An 18872-nucleotide genomic window follows, 5' to 3' on the forward strand; every position below is an offset into this window, starting at 1 on the left:
ACCACCACCAGCCGTCTGAACTGTTCATACTCTTGATGCTTTTGTGTAGTTTTTGCCTAATTCTGTCCCGACTCTCTGAATGTCTCAGTAGAAGTGAGACTCATCAGACCAACCAAGGTTTTTCCAATCTTCTATTGTCCAATTTTGGTGAGTCAAAGTGAATTGTAGGTTCAATTTCCTGTTCTTAGCTGACAAGAACGGCACCCTGTGCTTCAAAGTTCAGCGTATTGTGTTCGACTTGATGCTCTTCTGCATATCTGGGTTGTATCGAGTGTGTTTTTTTGAGTCACAGTTGCCTTCCTGTCAGCTTGACGTCGCCTGACCATTCTCCTCTGATCTCTGGCATCAACAAGTCATTTTCACTCAACGAACTGCTGCTCGCTGGATATTTTCTCTTATTTTAGCCATGCTCACTGTAAACACGAGAGATGGTAGTGTGGGAAAATCCCAGTAGATCAGCAATTCCTGAAATACTCAGACTGGCCCTTCTGGCACCAACAACCATGCCGCATTCAAAGTCACTTAAATTAGCTTTGTTCCTTTCTGATGCTTTGTTTGAACTTCCGCAGATCATTTTCATCATGTCTGCAGGCAAATGATGAGTTTCTGCCATGTCGTTGGCTGATTAGATATCTAACAAAGAGACCTGTGAGTGTATGTGTGCGCAGTCTGTGACTGAGGGTCTCAGATGACTTCTTCACATGGAAGGTGAAATTAAATGGCAACAGGTATTGAAAAATTTGCAGAGTAAACCTGAACATATTTAATTACACCCAATATTAACTAAAACCCTAATCAAAAGATAAATGGAGCCAAAATTCAGATATTAATACTGAAAAAAATTGTTCATCTTAAAAAAAAATCAGTTGTCTTCTTCTTCCCGTTATTATTATTAGTAGTACTAGTAGTTCTAATGACTTATGATCCATGTTTACATATAAAATAAATGTTGTTTCCTTCAAGAAATGCTTCATGTTGACTGTTTAAAATTTACTACATGTGCTTGTGTGCTTATGTGCATGCAGTTTCAGTTGTGAAAATCCCCACGCAATTCTCTTTGCCATGTCTTAACTGCTTCTGTGCACTCATGCTGCTCTAAATCTAACATTTCAACCAGGCTGTACACCTCATAATGCAACCTCTGGAAAACAGATAACAGCCTTACTGACAGGCTGCTATTAAAACAGTCCTTCAGTTCAGTGTGAAATAAGAGACTGGTTGTCTCTCTACACTCTATTACAGGCGTTGGTGAGCTTGGTGTGCTACCTAATTACTGTCAGTGACTCTGCAATTACACTCAATGACACTTAAATCAACTCTAAGCGTTTGTGTTGTCATGCCGATGCAACTGACTCACAAATATACATATATATGGTGCAATGTGAACAAATGCACAAACAAATTTGCAACAGTAGGAGACGAGCATGGTAAAAAGGCTCTCTGGGAAACTGATGTAACTGATGAAGAAACTGATGAAGGAAAATTCAGGTTACAACTGTACACATCTGGATGACATTACTTCTAATCATTTTGAGACTCGTCATATGTTTATTCTCAAAAAACGTTCCATTTTTTACTCTTCCTGAAAACATCACGGTGTAGTTGAAGTTAGTTTGAAACGAAGCCTTGCGTCAAATTAACTGCTGTCCCATTTAACAAAGGGGCAATAAACCAGGAGAAATACAGCGCACCGCATGCTAGTGGTGCACGTGGCAATAAAAGTTATGATTTAAGGGGATGCAATCATGTGGGGGATGATTTCATCCCCTCAAATGGGACACAATCAGCAAACCCAGAACAGATTAAACCAAATAAAAGCTGCATTAACCGCTATCAGTTTCATCAAACTCTGGAAGAGTGCACAGAAGAGATAGTTACAGCAGAAAATGGCGTCGTCTGTTGGAGGAAATGTCTTATGTCTTGTCAAATAGATATTACTTATCAATGTGCATACTGTACAGTAGTTAATGTATTGGTTTACAGAGGCTATAAAAAGCTGAACTGAAGGCGTCGTCTGTGGATCTACCCATTCAATTTTCCTGTTGATTTAAAACAGATGTCGGGTAAATTACATCTGTACAAAAAAAGAAAAGAAAAAAAAGAATAAAAAAATTTAAGTTCACTTATTTAGGTACAGAAGGAGATCGAGACATTCATTCCCGAGTTTCAGCACTTTGTTCAGTGCTTTGTTAATCTGTGGTCTGTAATAAGCCAATAAATCACTCACATTGCTACTAAATCACTTTGAAAAGGTCTAAGTCATCATGCTTGATCTCTGCGAGACCAGTGGGAAGCCAGATCTGAAATGTTGTTATCATATCAGGGACTCTTCAGTAGCTTCGGTTTCAGTGCTGCACAAGTCATTCAGAGAGTGAGACTGTATGCACGTTTGTATCATTGTTTCAAATGATCGAAGAACTAGAGGAAGGTACATTGTGATTTATAGTGTGTGAATGTGAGGCAGTTTCACTAGTTCACAAAAAAGTTTTCCACACGGTCAGATTCATAGACAACGCAGTATTGTGTTCTATTCATAGCATGAGATACAAAAGGCCTGGAACCTTTCTAGTTTGGCTTTAATAGCCCTTATCCACCCATGCCTGCCACTTCATTAGGTACAGGTTGGACCCTTTTTGACTTTAGGGCGGTTTCAGTTTTTACTGCATAGATTCAACAAGGTGCTGGGAGCGTCCCTGGACATTTTGGTCTATATTGACATAACAGTATCACACAGATTTATCGGCTGGGCATTTATGAAGTCAGTCTCCTCTTTCACCACATTCCAAAGCTACTCTGCTGGTCTGAGATCTGGTGACTGTGGAGGCTATTTGAATACAGTGAATCCATTGTCTGTTTGAGTCTAACTTTATGACATGGTACATAACCCTGCTGGAAACAGTCATCAGATGATGGGTACACTGTGGTCCTAAAGGGATGGGCATGGTCAGCAATAACACACAGATAGGCTGTGGTGTTTAAATGATGCTCATTTGGTGTTAAGGGGCCCAAAATATGTCAAGAAAATATCCTTCACATCATAATACCACTAGCAGTAGCTTGAGCTGTGGATCCATGCTATCATGTTATTTGTGCCAAATTCTGACCCTACCATGTAAATATCGCAGCATAAATAAAGAATCATAAGGCCAGGTAACATTTTTTTTCTAATCTTCTGTTGTCCAATTTTGGTGAGCACATGCAAGTTTGCTTTTCTCAGCTGACAGGAAGACTCGATATGTTGTGCCTTCATAGATCCTCTTCTCCATACCTTGGTTGTAACAAGTGGCTATTAGAGTTGCTGCTGCTGCTGCCTTCCTTGCCCCAAACCTTCTGCCCATTCTCCTCTGATCTCTAGCATCAACACCACCCTTTCACTCAGAGAACTGCTTCTAACTGGATATTTTCTCTTTTTTGGACCATTATCAGAAAACACTAGAGAAGGGTGTCTGGGAAAATCCTAATAGATCAACAGTGAAATACCCAGACCAGCCTATCTGGTACAAACAACCATGCCATGGTCAAAGTCACATAAATCCCATTTCTTCCGCATTCTGACGCTTCAATTCAATTCAATTCAATTCTTTATTTATTTGTCACATGTAGTTATAACTAGTACAACACACAGTGAAATGTTTTTTCCGGCTAAAAAGTACTCCCCCCCGACTGTGCATCTTACTAAACTTATAATAAAAAATATCTATATAAAAGTATAAAAATGTATAATATCGTGCAAAATATTACGCTGTAATAGTTAAGAGCTATAGTGTACGTATTTACATAAATACAGATGTATATGATAAAAATACAAATAAAAATAAGGATAAAACTCAAGGAAAATTATATACTGTGTATGGAATTGTCCATCATGTTGTCCGATTTGTGTTTTGATTGAGGAGTCTCACTGTTTGTGGGTTGTAAAAAGAATCATGTAATTATGTATGTATGTATGTATGTATGTGTTTTTTGTCCTCAGATGAGGTTTGAAGTGTCTGTGTGGTGCACCTGGTCTGGTCTGTCTCTGTACAGTCGAGGCTGCACCCACCTACAACAGGTGGAGGCTCACCAGGACATGCACACCTCACAAGTTCCCGGGCTCTCTCGACTCTGTTGAAAACGGGTTTCTTGGAGAGGGAGAGGGCAGTCAGGCACAGTCCCCCGTCCCCCGACGCCCCTCGCGATGCCCCTCCTTCTTCGACTAACCCTCTGCATAGGAGCCGTGAGAGCCAGGAACTTGTGAGTTTTGTATGTCCACTCAGGCATCATTCATACCTGGTCTGTAGGAAGTTCCTGTCAGAAGGAGGGGGCATCGCGGGGGGCGTCGAGGGGCGGAAGGCGGTGCCTTAGTGCCTCCCTCCTTCTGACATTGTAAAGGAACCCTAACTTTATTATTTTTTTAAAAGTAAGATGTATGTATGTATGTATGTATGTATGTATGTGTGTGTTTTTTGTCCTCAGATGAGGTTTGAAGTGTCTGTGTGGTGCACCTGGTCTGGTCTGTCTCTGTACAGTCGAGGCTGCACCCACCTACAACAGGTGGAGGCTCACCAGGACATGCACACCTCACAAGTTCCCGGCTCTCTCGACTCGGTTGAAGACGGGTTTCTTGGAGAGGGGGGAGGGTAGTGAGGCACAGTCCCCCGTCCCCCGACGCCCCTCGCGATGCCCCTCCTTCTTCGACTAACCCTCTGCATAGGAGCCGTGAGAGCCAGGAACTTGTGAGTTTTGTATGTCCACTCAGGCATCATTCATACCTGGTCTGTAGGAAGTTCCTGTCAGAAGGAGGGGGCATCGCGAGGGCGTCGAGGGGCGGAAGGCGGTGCCTTAGTGCCTCCCTCCTTCTGACATTGTAAAGGAACCCTAACTTTATTATTTTTTTAAAAGTAAGATGTATGTATGTATGTATGTATGTATGTGTTTTTTGTCCTCAGATGAGGTTTGAAGTGTCTGTGTGGTGCACCTGGTCTGGTCTGTCTCTGTACAGTCGAGGCTGCACCCACCTACAACAGGTGGAGGCTCACCAGGACATGCACACCTCACAAGTTCCCGGCTCTCTCGACTCGGTAGAAAACGGGTTTCTTGGAGAGGGGGAGGGTAGTGAGGCACAGTCCCCCGTCCCCCGACGCCCCTCGCGATGCCCCTCCTTCTTTGACTAACCCTCTGCATAAGAGCCGTGAGAGCCAGGAACTTGTGAGTTTTGTATGTCCACTCAGGCATCATTCATACCTGGTCTGTAGGAAGTTCCTGTCAGAAGGAGGGGCCATCGCGAGGGCGTCGAGGGGCGGAAGGCGGTGCTTTAGTGCCTCCCTCCTTCTGACATTGTAAAGGAACCCTAACTTTATTATTTTTTTAAAAGTAAGATGTATGTATGTATGTATGTATGTATGTATGTATGTATGTGTTTTTTGTCCTCAGATGAGGTTTGAAGTGTCTGTGTGGTGCACCTGGTCTGGTCTGTCTCTGTACAGTCGAGGCTGCACCCACCTACAACAGGTGGAGGCTCACCAGGACATGCACACCTCACAAGTTCCCGGCTCTCTCGACTCTGTTGAAAACGGGTTTCTTGGAGAGGGAGAGGGCAGTCAGGCACAGTCCCCCGTCCCCCGACGCCCCTCGCGATGCCGCTCCTTCTTCGACTAACCCTCTGCATAGGAGCCGTGAGAGCCAGGAACTTGTGAGTTTTGTATGTCCACTCAGGCATCATTCATACCTGGTCTGTAGGAAGTTCCTGTCAGAAGGAGGGGGCATCGCGAGGGCGTCGAGGGGCGGAAGGCGGTGCCTTAGTGCCTCCCTCCTTCTGACATTGTAAAGGAACCCTAACTTTATTATTTTTTTAAAAGTAAGATGTATGTGTGTATGTATGTATGTATGTATGTATGTGTGTTTTTTGTCCTCAGATGAGGTTTGAAGTGTCTGTGTGGTGCAGCTGGTCTGGTCTGTCTCTGTACAGTCGAGGCTGCACCCACCTACAACAGGTGGAGGCTCACCAGGACATGCACACCTCACAAGTTCCCGGCTCTCTCGACTCGGTTGAAGACGGGTTTCTTGGAGAGGGGGAGGGTAGTGAGGCACAGTCCCCCGTCCCCCGACGCCCCTCGCGATGCCCCTCCTTCTTTGACTAACCCTCTGCATAAGAGCCGTGAGAGCCAGGAACTTGTGAGTTTTGTATGTCCACTCAGGCATCATTCATACCTGGTCTGTAGGAAGTTCCTGTCAGAAGGAGGGGGTACCGCGAGGGCGTCGAGGGGCGGAAGGCGGTGCCTTAGTGCCTCCCTCCTTCTGACATTGTAAAGGAACCCTAACTTTATTATTTTTTTAAAAGTAAGATGTATGTGTGTATGTATGTATGTATGTATGTGTGTGTTTTTTGTCCTCAGATGAGGTTTGAAGTGTCTGTGTGGTGCACCTGGTCTGGTCTGTCTCTGTACAGTCGAGGCTGCACCCACCTACAACAGGTGGAGGCTCACCAGGACATGCACACCTCACAAGTTCCCGGCTCTCTCGACTCTGTTGAAGACGGGTTTCTTGGAGAGGGAGAGGGCAGTCAGGCACAGTCCCCCGTCCCCCGACGCCCCTCGCGATGCCCCTCCTTCTTCGACTAACCCTCTGCATAGGAGCCGTGAGAGCCAGGAACTTGTGAGTTTTGTATGTCCACTCAGGCATCATTCATACCTGGTCTGTAGGAAGTTCCTGTCAGAAGGAGGCGGCATCGCGAGGGCGTCGAGGGGCGGAAGGCGGTGCCTTAGTGCCTCCCTCCTTCTGACATTGTAAAGGAACCCTAACTTTATTATTTTTTTAAAAGTAAGATGTATGTATGTATGTATGTATGTATGTATGTGTGTTTTTTGTCCTCAGATGAGGTTTGAAGTGTCTGTGTGGTGCACCTGGTCTGGTCTGTCTCTGTACAGTCGAGGCTGCACCCACCTACAACAGGTGGAGGCTCACCAGGACATGCACACCTCACAAGTTCCCGGCGCTCTCGACTCTGTTGAAAACGGGTTTCTTGGAGAGGGAGAGGGCAGTCAGGCACAGTCCCCCGTCCCCCGACGCCCCTCGCGATGCCCCTCCTTCTTCGACTAACCCTCTGCATAGGAGCCGTGAGAGCCAGGAACTTGTGAGTTTTGTATGTCCACTCAGGCATCATTCATACCTGGTCTGTAGGAAGTTCCTGTCAGAAGGAGGGGGCATCGCGAGGGCGTCGAGGGGCGGAAGGCGGTGCCTTAGTGCCTCCCTCCTTCTGACATTGTAAAGGAACCCTAACTTTATTATTTTTTTAAAAGTAAGATGTATGTATGTATGTATGTATGTATGTATGTGTTTTTTGTCCTCAGATGAGGTTTGAAGTGTCTGTGTGGTGCACCTGGTCTGGTCTGTCTCTGTACAGTCGAGGCTGCACCCACCTACAACAGGTGGAGGCTCACCAGGACATGCACACCTCACAAGTTCCCGGCTCTCTCGACTCTGTTGAAACGGGTTTCTTGGAGAGGGAGAGGGCAGTCAGGCACAGTCCCCCGTCCCCCGACGCCCCTCGCGATGCCGCTCCTTCTTCGACTAACCCTCTGCATAGGAGCCGTGAGAGCCAGGAACTTGTGAGTTTTGTATGTCCACTCAGGCATCATTCATACCTGGTCTGTAGGAAGTTCCTGTCAGAAGGAGGGGGTACCGCGAGGGCGTCGAGGGGCGGAAGGCGGTGCCTTAGTGCCTCCCTCCTTCTGACATTGTAAAGGAACCCTAACTTTATTATTTTTTTAAAAGTAAGATGTATGTGTGTATGTATGTATGTATGTATGTGTGTGTTTTTTGTCCTCAGATGAGGTTTGAAGTGTCTGTGTGGTGCAGCCTGGTCTGGTCTGTCTCTGTACAGTCGAGGCTGCACCCACCTACAACAGGTGGAGGCTCACCAGGACATGCACACCTCACAAGTTCCCGGCTCTCTCGGACTCTGTTGAAAACGGGTTTCTTGGAGAGGGGAGAGGGCAGTCAGGCACAGTCCCCCGTCCCTCGACGCCCCTCGCGATGCCCCTCCTTCTTTGACTAACCCTCTGCATAGGAGCCGTGAGAGCCAGGAACTTGTGAGTTTTGTATGTCCACTCAGGCATCATTCATACCTGGTCTGTAGGAAGTTCCTGTCAGAAGGAGGGGGCATCGCGAGGGCGTCGAGGGGCGGAAGGCGGTGCCTTAGTGCCTCCCTCCTTCTGACATTGTAAAGGAACCCTAACTTTATTATTTTTTTAAAAGTAAGATGTATGTATGTATGTATGTATGTATGTATGTATGTATGTATGTGTCTTTTGTCCTCAGATGAGGTTTGAAGTGTCTGTGTGGTGCAGCTGGTCTGGCCTGTCTCTGTACAGTCGAGGCTGCACCCACCTATAAAAGGTGGAGGCTCACCAGGACATGCACACCTCACAAGTTCCCGGCTCTCTCGACTCTGTTGAAGACGGGTTTCTTGGAGAGGGAGAGGGCAGTCAGGCACAGTCCCCCGTCCCCCGACGCCCCTCGCGATGCCCCTCCTTCTTCGACTAACCCTCTGCAGAGGAGCCGTGAGAGCCAGGAACTTGTGAGTTTTGTATGTCCACTCAGGCATCATTCATACCTGGTCTGTAGGAAGTTCCTGTCAGAAGGAGGGGGGCATCGCGAGGGCGTCGAGGGGCGGAAGGCGGTGCCTTAGTGCCTCCCTCCTTCTGACATTGTAAAGGAACCCTAACTTTATTATTTTTTTAAAAGTAAGATGTATGTGTATGTATGTATGTATGTATGTATGTGTTTTTTTGTCCTCAGATGAGGTTTGAAGTGTCTGTGTGGTGCAGCTGGTCTGGTCTGTCTCTGTACAGTCGAGGCTGCACCCACCTACAACAGGTGGAGGCTCACCAGGACATGCACACCTCACAAGTTCCCGGCTCTCTCGACTCGGTAGAAAACGGGTTTCTTGGAGAGGGGGAGGGTAGTGAGGCACAGTCCCCCGTCCCCCGACGCCCCTCGCGATGCCCCTCCTTCTTTGACTAACCCTCTGCATAAGAGCCGTGAGAGCCAGGAACTTGTGAGTTTTGTATGTCCACTCAGGCATCATTCATACCTGGTCTGTAGGAAGTTCCTGTCAGAAGGAGGGGCATCGCGAGGGCGTCGAGGGGCGGAAGGCGGTGCCTTAGTGCCTCCCTCCTTCTGACATTGTAAAGGAACCCTAACTTTATTATTTTTTTAAAAGTAAGATGTATGTATGTATGTATGTATGTATGTGTGTGTTTTTTGTCCTCAGATGAGGTTTGAAGTGTCTGTGTGGTGCACCTGGTCTGGTCTGTCTCTGTACAGTCGAGGCTGCACCCACCTACAACAGGTGGAGGCTCACCAGGACATGCACACCTCACAAGTTCCCGGTTCTCTCGACTCGGTAGAAAACGGGTTTCTTGGAGAGGGGGAGGGTAGTGAGGCACAGTCCCCCGTCCCCCGACGCCCCTCGCGATGCCCCTCCTTCTTTGACTAACCCTCTGCATAAGAGCCGTGAGAGCCAGGAACTTGTGAGTTTTGTATGTCCACTCAGGCATCATTCATACCTGGTCTGTAGGAAGTTCCTGTCAGAAGGAGGGGCCATCGCGAGGGCGTCGAGGGGCGGAAGGCGGTGCCTTAGTGCCTCCCTCCTTCTGACATTGTAAAGGAACCCTAACTTTATTATTTTTTTAAAAGTAAGATGTATGTATGTATGTATGTGTTTTTTGTCCTCAGATGAGGTGTGAAATGTCTGTGTGGTGCAGCTGGTCTGGTCTGTCTCTGTACAGTCGAGGCTGCACCCACCTACAACAGGTGGAGGCTCACCAGGACATGCACACCTCACAAGTTCCCGGCTCTCTCGACTCGGTAGAAAACGGGTTTCTTGGAGAGGGGGAGGGTAGTGAGGCACAGTCCCCCGTCCCCCGACGCCCCTCGCGATGCCCCTCCTTCTTTGACTAACCCTCTGCATAAGAGCCGTGAGAGCCAGGAACTTGTGAGTTTTGTATGTCCACTCAGGCATCATTCATACCTGGTCTGTAGGAAGTTCCTGTCAGAAGGAAAATGGACAGTGAACATTTTAAGCCCACTCGGCAGCGACAGATGGCCACCCCTTCCTGAGCCTGGTTCTGTCGGAGGTTTCTCCCCGTTAAAAGGGAGTTTTTCCTCCCCACCGTCGCCAAGTGCTTGCTCATAGGGGATTTTTGGGGCTTTTTTTTAAAACCAACCGCTGATAAGTCAATCAAAGACTAATTTGGACAATTGGGAAAAATTAAATAAATAAAAAAAATTGGATAAAATGCATGTGTCATTGTTTCATATTGATTTCACATAACATACCATTTGATTTCAACATATTTTTGTTACACTTGCAGTGGTGTTTTTTTATGATCCTGTTCATTTTAAATATAAATATAAATCATCTAAATAGAAATGGAAAACTAGAAAAAATAAAAATATAACTTTACTAATCTGGAAGTTATTTGTCATTGGATCCATCATTCCCACAGTGGAAACACATTATTTCATATTATGTTCAAGTCAGTAGTTAAAAGTATAAAATTTAATAATGTCTATTTTTAGTTTACTTTGTTAATAAAGACATTTTTAAGTATTTTAGAAACACTAAGATCATACATATCCAAATATGAAGTAATGTTTTAACTCCCATTTACATACAGACCTGTGGCCAACTTTATAAACCATTTTGAATTTTTTCCAGCTGAGGCGTTCAAAATAGATATACTTTTGATTGTCACAGTGTAATTTGGGCAGCTGCCTGCCTAATATAACATAACATCACCACAATATTTTATATTAAATGAGGAAATGTATCTTTGTTTCCTCAGCTAAGACTGCTTGCTGCTGTAGCTTGTGTTTATCTTGAGAGTGACATCTGATTTAAAAGCAAGGAGCAAAAGCCACTGAGCACCATCAGTCAGCACAGAGGCAATGCAGTTTGGTGTAATTGTTAGCCTAGTAATTCATAGTAATATATTTCTCACACACAACCTCAACCTCTGCCTCTCAATGTGAGCAGAGACGCAGCAGCATCTTGTTTCTACAAGAAGCCTGATTAAAATGTGAGGCATTTATACAGTGTACGAGATTATTAACAAATATTCACTGTCTGCAAACCATACCAGGGTGGACTATTCATTTTCCCAGTGGGTCACATGAAAAACTGAGACTGGTGTGGAGGCTCAAACTACTAAGCTGAACTCAGTTCTAATCAGTATTAATTTTATTTCTTCATAAACTGCTACTGGCATGAGTGCATATTACAACTTCACTGCCACAGTATTACTTATTTTCCTTACACACAGACCTTATAGGAGGTAATTGAGAGAAAAAAGAGGGGAGGATGGAGTGGATGAGTAATGTCATTAGGTGAGGTCATTTGGGATATTTTATGTCCTGGCAATGAAGCGGAAAATTATTGAACTTTAAACTGGATACATTTAAAATTGAATTGTTTTTCTGATGCAGCTTGTATTTTATGCAAAACATGTTAAATCTTGTGGGAATGTTCACTTTCAATACAGTTCAGTTATGCAGTGCTGAGTGTCAGACATGCTAAGGCACTTGTAATGAAATAACTTGTTTGAGCTTTTGTAAAGAGTTCATTTTTAAATTTTTACACAAACGAGACTTTTCTCACTTTGGTTACTGTTTCAGCTTCACAAAGGCTTCAGTGTTATAATGAAGAAAAAGAAGCATCACTTCAATACATCAGCCGTGTTGTCAGTGATGTAATTTGAGATTTTTCCTTTCAACACTGTTTAAAGTACAGGCTCCCATGTATGGACTGATGTTTTGATCCACCTGCTTCTCTGTAACCTGTGGGTGAATCTCTCCATCTCCTCTGGGTAATTATATTTTCCACTTCATTTGCACACAGCTGGAAGAAGGAGATGCGAGTAAGGTCTTTATGTTTCTGCTTGGACCTTCTGTCCCTGCAACCCAAACCCAGATAAGTAGCAAGATATGGATAGATGGATGAGTAGATGTCCTTTTGACATAGTTATGTCATGAAGTAACATGAAAAAATAGTTTAACCAGTGCACTTTAGGTCTTAAAAACATGAACAGCATCTCTTAAATATATGCATCCATTTTTATCTCAAGTCTCAAGCATTTCCTTAAAACCATATCAACACAATCCAGTGAAGTGAGTTAACAGTTTCTCCAAAGACAGCTGCTACATGCAAAGGAATCAAAATTCACAATGCCATCTTCTCAATTCTGTTGGAAAAATATGTCCCATAATTTTTTAAATGGTTAAGAGACAAAATAACCATGTCTAATGTAGCATCTGTGATTTAAACGAAACACAAAACTGTATCAGTTTTCAATTGAGTATGTTGTGTATGATTTTGCAAATTAAAAAAAAAAAAAGCACCATGATCTACTTTAAGGAACACAAGCAGGATATTTTGGAGTGACCTGACTTGAAAACTCTGCAGGTGGATATTAAAAATGCTGCATCTTCTGCAAAGCAGCCTAAAAATATCCAACAACATCAAAAGTGCTTCACTGAAAAGTGGGTGAAAAGTTTTTAATCATTAATGGAAAAAAATGCACCAGTTGTGCATCAGTGATATGAATATCACAAGGTCTGCTAGCTAAGGGTGCTGCAATCTAGAAACACTGTTGTCTCTTCCTCTAACTTGGGGCAGTTATCATCACAGTGCAACTTCACCCTCAGCTCTGAGCAAAACTGCTAAAAAATGTGCAAGGTGCAGAAAAGGAGGGAGGCGATGGATGTGTGAGGCAGAAAACAGGATTCAGAAAAATGCTGAGCTCTGCAGGCTTCAGGAATAGATTCTGAGTGCGCAACCACAAATGGTTCTTTCTAGGTGGAGCTCTTTTCCCCTCCATACATTACTGAGGCGCTGAACCATGGTGGTGGTCCAGACCTTTTTTAATTTGTGCCCTCAGCCCTGGGGACTTAGTGACTGAAAGACTGCTAAACCTCTGCTGGTCACTGTAGATAGTCGCAAAGGAAATAATCTGAACTGTTGAGCTGTTTTATCATAACTGAAAAACATGCAGTAGCTAGGAAGAAATATTCTCCATTAGCATTAATTAAAAAACTGAGCACAATAAGGTCGGTTGTCAGAAGAAGCAGGCACTCTTGGCTCCCTGGCACACCGAGCTGAAGACATGATCTCTCTTTGACCTTTGCACAGTGGACCGTAAATGAGCTGTTTACTTTTTTATCTCTACAATATCTCAGGTAATATCTTGAATTGCTGCTGTTCTGCTGCTGAAACATTTGCATCAAGTGAGGCAACAGTGCAGTTTCTCTCCTGTATGGATCTTGATGAAACAAACAAAGTCAACATACATACAGATTATATCTAGTATTTAAAAACATAATAAAGTTAGGGTCCTTTACAATTGTCAGCCGGATGGAGCCACTAAGGCACCGCCTTCCGCCCCTCGACGCCCTCGCGATGCCCCCTCCTTCTGACAGGAACTTCCTACAGACACAGGTATGAATGATGCCTGAGTGGACATACAAAACTCACAAGTTCCTGGCTCTCACGGCTCCTATGCAGAGGGTTAGTCGAAGAAGGAGGGGCATCGCGAGGGGCGTCGGGGGACGGCGGGACTGTTGCCTAACTGCCCCTCCCCTCTCCAAGAAACCGTTTCACACAGAGTCGAGGAGCGCGGACTTGTGAGGTGTGCATGTCCTGGTGAGCCTCCACCTTTTTAGGAGGTGGTGCAGCCTCGACTGTACAGAGACAGACCAGACCAGGTGCACCACACAGACACTTCAAACCTCATCTGAGGACAAAAAACACACACATACATACATACATACATACATACATACATACATCTTACTTTTAAAAAAATAATAAAGTTAGGGTTCCTTTACAATGTCAGAAGGAGGGAGGCACTAAGGCACCGCCTTCCGCCCCTCGACGCCCTCGCGGTTGCCCCCTCCTTCTGACAGGAACTTCCTACAGACCAGGTATGAATGATGCCTGAGTGGACATACAAAACTCACAAGTTCCTGGCTCTCACGGCTCCTATGCAGAGGGTTAGTCGAAGAAGGAGCGGCATCGCGAGGGGCGTCGGGGGACGGGGGACTGTGCCTGACTGCCCTCTCCCTCTCCAAGAAACCCGTTTTCAACAGAGTCGAGAGAGCCGGGAACTTGTGAGGTGTGCATGTCCTGGTGAGCCTCCACCTGTTGTAGGTGGGTGCAGCCTCGACTGTACAGAGACAGACCAGACCAGGTGCACCACACAGACACTTCAAACCTCATCTGAGGACAAAAACACATACATACATACATACATACATACATACATACATACATCTTACTTTTAAAAAAATAATAAAGTTAGGGTTCCTTTACAATGTCAGAAGGAGGGAGGCACTAAGGCACCGCCTTCCGCCCCTCGACGCCCTCGCGATGCCCCCTCCTTCTGACAGGAACTTCCTACAGACCAGGTATGAATGATGCCTGAGTGGACATACAAAACTCACAAGTTCCTGGCTCTCACGGCTCTTATGCAGAGGGTTAGTCAAAGAAGGAGGGGCATCGCGAGGGGCGTCGGGGGACGGGGGACTGTGCCTCACTACCCTCCCCCTCTCCAAGAAACCCGTTTTCTACCGAGTCGAGAGAGCCGGGAACTTGTGAGGTGCGCATGTCCTGGTGAGCCTCCACCTGTTGTAGGTGGGTGCAGCCTCGACTGTACAGAGACAGACCAGACCAGGTGCACCACACAGACAATTCAAACCTCATCTGAGGACAAAAAACACATACATACATACATACATACATACATACATCTTACTTTTAAAAAAATAATAAAGTTAGGGTTCCTTTACAATGTCAGAAGGAGGGAGGCACTAAGGCACCGCCTTCCGCCCCTCGACGCCCTCGCGATGCCCCCTCCTTCTGACAGGAACTTCCTACAGACCAGGTATGAATGATGCCTGAGTGGACATACAAAACTCACAAGTTCCTGGCTCTCACGGCTCCTATGCAGAGGGTTAGTCGAAGAAGGAGGGGCATCGCGAGGGGCGTCGGGGGACGGGGGACTGTGCCTGACTGCCCTCTCCCTCTCCAAGAAACCCGTCTTCAACAGAGTCGAGAGAGCCGGGAACTTGTGAGGTGTGCATGTCCTGGTGAGCCTCCACCTGTTGTAGGTGGGTGCAGCCTCGACTGTACAGAGACAGACCAGACCAGGTGCACCACACAGACACTTCAAACCTCATCTGAGGACAAAAAACACATACATACATACATACATACATACATACATCTTACTTTTAAAAAAATAATAAAGTTAGGGTTCCTTTACAATGTCAGAAGGAGGGAGGCACTAAGGCACCGCCTTCCGCCCCTCGACGCCCTCGCGATGCCCCCTCCTTCTGACAGGAACTTCCTACAGACCAGGTATGAATGATGCCTGAGTGGACATACAAAACTCACAAGTTCCTGGCTCTCACGGCTCCTATGCAGAGGGTTAGTCGAAGAAGGAGGGGCATCGCGAGGGGCGTCGGGGGACGGGGGACTGTGCCTGACTGCCCTCTCCCTCTCCAAGAAACCCGTCTTCAACAGAGTCGAGAGAGCCGGGAACTTGTGAGGTGTGCATGTCCTGGTGAGCCTCCACCTGTTGTAGGTGGGTGCAGCCTCGACTGTACAGAGACAGGCCAGACCAGCTGCACCACACAGACACTTCAAACCTCATCTGAGGACAAAAGACACATACATACATACATACATACATACATACATCTTACTTTTAAAAAAATAATAAAGTTAGGGTTCCTTTACAATGTCAGAAGGAGGGAGGCACTAAGGCACCGCCTTCCGCCCCTCGACGCCCTCGCGATGCCCCCTCCTTCTGACAGGAACTTCCTACAGACCAGGTATGAATGATGCCTGAGTGGACATACAAAACTCACAAGTTCCTGGCTCTCACGGCTCCTATGCAGAGGGTTAGTCGAAGAAGGAGGGGCATCGCGAGGGGCGTCGGGGGACGGGGGACTGTGCCTGACTGCCCTCTCCCTCTCCAAGAAACCCGTCTTCAACAGAGTCGAGAGAGCCGGGAACTTGTGAGGTGTGCATGTCCTGGTGAGCCTCCACCTGTTGTAGGTGGGTGCAGCCTCGACTGTACAGAGACAGGCCAGACCAGCTGCACCACACAGACACTTCAAACCTCATCTGAGGACAAAAAACACATACATACATACATACATACATACATACATACATACATACATACATACATCTTACTTTTAAAAAAATAATAAAGTTAGGGTTCCTTTACAATGTCAGAAGGAGGGAGGCACTAAGGCACCGCCTTCCGCCCCTCGACGCCCTCGCGATGCCCCCTCCTTCTGACAGGAACTTCCTACAGACCAGGTATGAATGATGCCTGAGTGGACATACAAAACTCACAAGTTCCTGGCTCTCACGGCTCTTATGCAGAGGGTTAGTCAAAGAAGGAGGGGCATCGCGAGGGGCGTCGGGGGACGGGGGACTGTGCCTCACTACCCTCCCCCTCTCCAAGAAACCCGTTTTCTACCGAGTCGAGAGAGCCGGGAACTTGTGAGGTGTGCATGTCCTGGTGAGCCTCCACCTGTTGTAGGTGGGTGCAGCCTCGACTGTACAGAGACAGACCAGACCAGCTGCACCACACAGACACTTCAAACCTCATCTGAGGACAAAAAACACATACATACATACATACATACATACATACATACATCTTACTTTTAAAAAAATAATAAAGTTAGGGTTCCTTTACAATGTCAGAAGGAGGGAGGCACTAAGGCACCGCCTTCCGCCCCTCGACGCCCTCGCGATGCCCCCTCCTTCTGACAGGAACTTCCTACAGACCAGGTATGAATGATGCCTGAGTGGACATACAAAACTCACAAGTTCCTGGCTCTCACGGCTCTTATGCAGAGGGTTAGTCGAAGAAGGAGGGGCATCGCGAGGGGCGTCGGGGGACGGGGGACTGTGCCTCACTACCCTCCCCCTCTCCAAGAAACCCGTCTTCAACCGAGTCGAGAGAGCCGGGAACTTGTGAGGTGTGCATGTCCTGGTGAGCCTCCACCTGTTGTAGGTGGGTGGCAGACCAGGCTGCACCACACAGACATTTCACACCTCATCTGAGGACAAAAACTACAAGAAAATCGTAAAAAGCAAACCTTGGAAACGTGCAGGGTTACAAGAGGCGGCAGCGCTGCAGACGTGAACCAGTTCAGGCTGTGCGAATGTCAGTTTCACTCCTATATATGACCTCCAATCGCAGAATGCGTTACTGTGACAACACAGGCTTTGTGCTTTGAAGTGTGGTGTTTGGTGACGTCATTGGAACGGCCTGTGATCTTACGTCACACGAGCCCGGATAAATTTGAAAAAGGCGTTTTCATCTGTAAACGCTCCGTGTCCAGACTACCGTTTTCACAGAGTTGTGCGTCCACATTGAAATGGCCGAAACCGCTTACGTTCCATTACTGCGCATGCGTGAAACGCAAGGTAATTCGACCTGCCTCATTTCTGTCTGCCGTTTATTTTCTTTCTGGCTCTTGTCTCTGCAAAATGTCGAGCAAAAGCAACGAGTTTTTTTAAATGGACTAACAATGAGGTGGAGTTGTTGCTGCAAGTAATCCGGTTGTTCAGTCTGACGTCACTAGCCGTGTCTGGGTCTAAACTCCGCTGCAGGTCCATATATCAAACGATCACTGTGGCATTACTGAGAGTTGAAAAACTGTCTAAAGTCTTTCATCTTTAATAAAATGATCAGCGTTCTGCTCTACCAGGTGTAACAATTGAGTTTAACATCCAGGCATCCATGAAAACGGAATTTATGACATTTAACGGAGTTAGAAGTTAGCAGGGAGTTAGCTCGCTAGCTTCTATCTAAATACAATATAGCATGTCCTGACTGCGGGGTTTTGGAAACAAATTAAAACATACAGCTCTGCTATCACTTCCAGCATAAATGAAGACAGAAAACTAAACAGCAGTGACGTTTGTAGGGTTACTGAAGTTGGGCTAGCTGGTATATAATGACGTGCTACGTGACCGCTAGCGACACAGCTATGTTAGCATAATATAAACAAGCTAACTTTTTTTCCACTCGATAAAAGTTAACGTGAGTGTTCTCGGTGGTCAGAAATAAATGTAATCGCATGGTAGGATGCTGTAAAAGGACCAAACTTCAGCCAGGAGAACAACTGAGATAATCCATCCACAATACGAGGTTAGTCATTCATATACTGCTGCATGGGCTGGGCTGTAGTTACATCCTAAGGTTTTAAAAACTGAGCTTAAATAAATGATTAGTGGTAATAAAAGCCGAGGGAGGTCAACAGGGATCACTGACTGTTTTAGGAGCTTTTTGAGATCAAATAGAAGAAAATACATAACATTAAACATGTTAACAACACAAAAGCCATATTAAACGCAGACTACTTTAGACCCGGAAGTAGGATTCGTCGCGTCATCACTGAACAACCGGATACAAAAGTACAAAGTTGGAAAAGCGATTGAGAATTAAAGAATTTGAAGAAAAGCTATCTGGACCATGTACAAACTGATATTAATCTTTAACGGGGTTGTCTCAATTTGTCACATGATTGCATCACTTGACTAGGCTATGTTCACATGTATGGGTATTTTTGAAAACGTAGATTTTTCTATGCGTTTGTACCTTTGGTCCACACGTAAATGGCGTTTTCGGCCACTGAAAACGGAGTTTTAAAAATTCCTGCCTGGGTGGAGATTTTCAAGAACTCAGTTTTTGCGTTTACTATGGACAAGGAAAACGGAGAAAACGCAGGGTCAAAGGTGCGCCAAGTTATTGTTTCGGTGAAATCAATTTCTACAATGGCGGACTTAAACAAAATACTGCTAA

The sequence above is a fragment of the Simochromis diagramma genome, unplaced genomic scaffold, assembly GCF_900408965.1.
Source record: "Simochromis diagramma unplaced genomic scaffold, fSimDia1.1 OVJJ01000596.1, whole genome shotgun sequence".
In the NCBI taxonomy this organism is placed as follows: Eukaryota; Metazoa; Chordata; class Actinopteri; order Cichliformes; family Cichlidae; genus Simochromis; species Simochromis diagramma.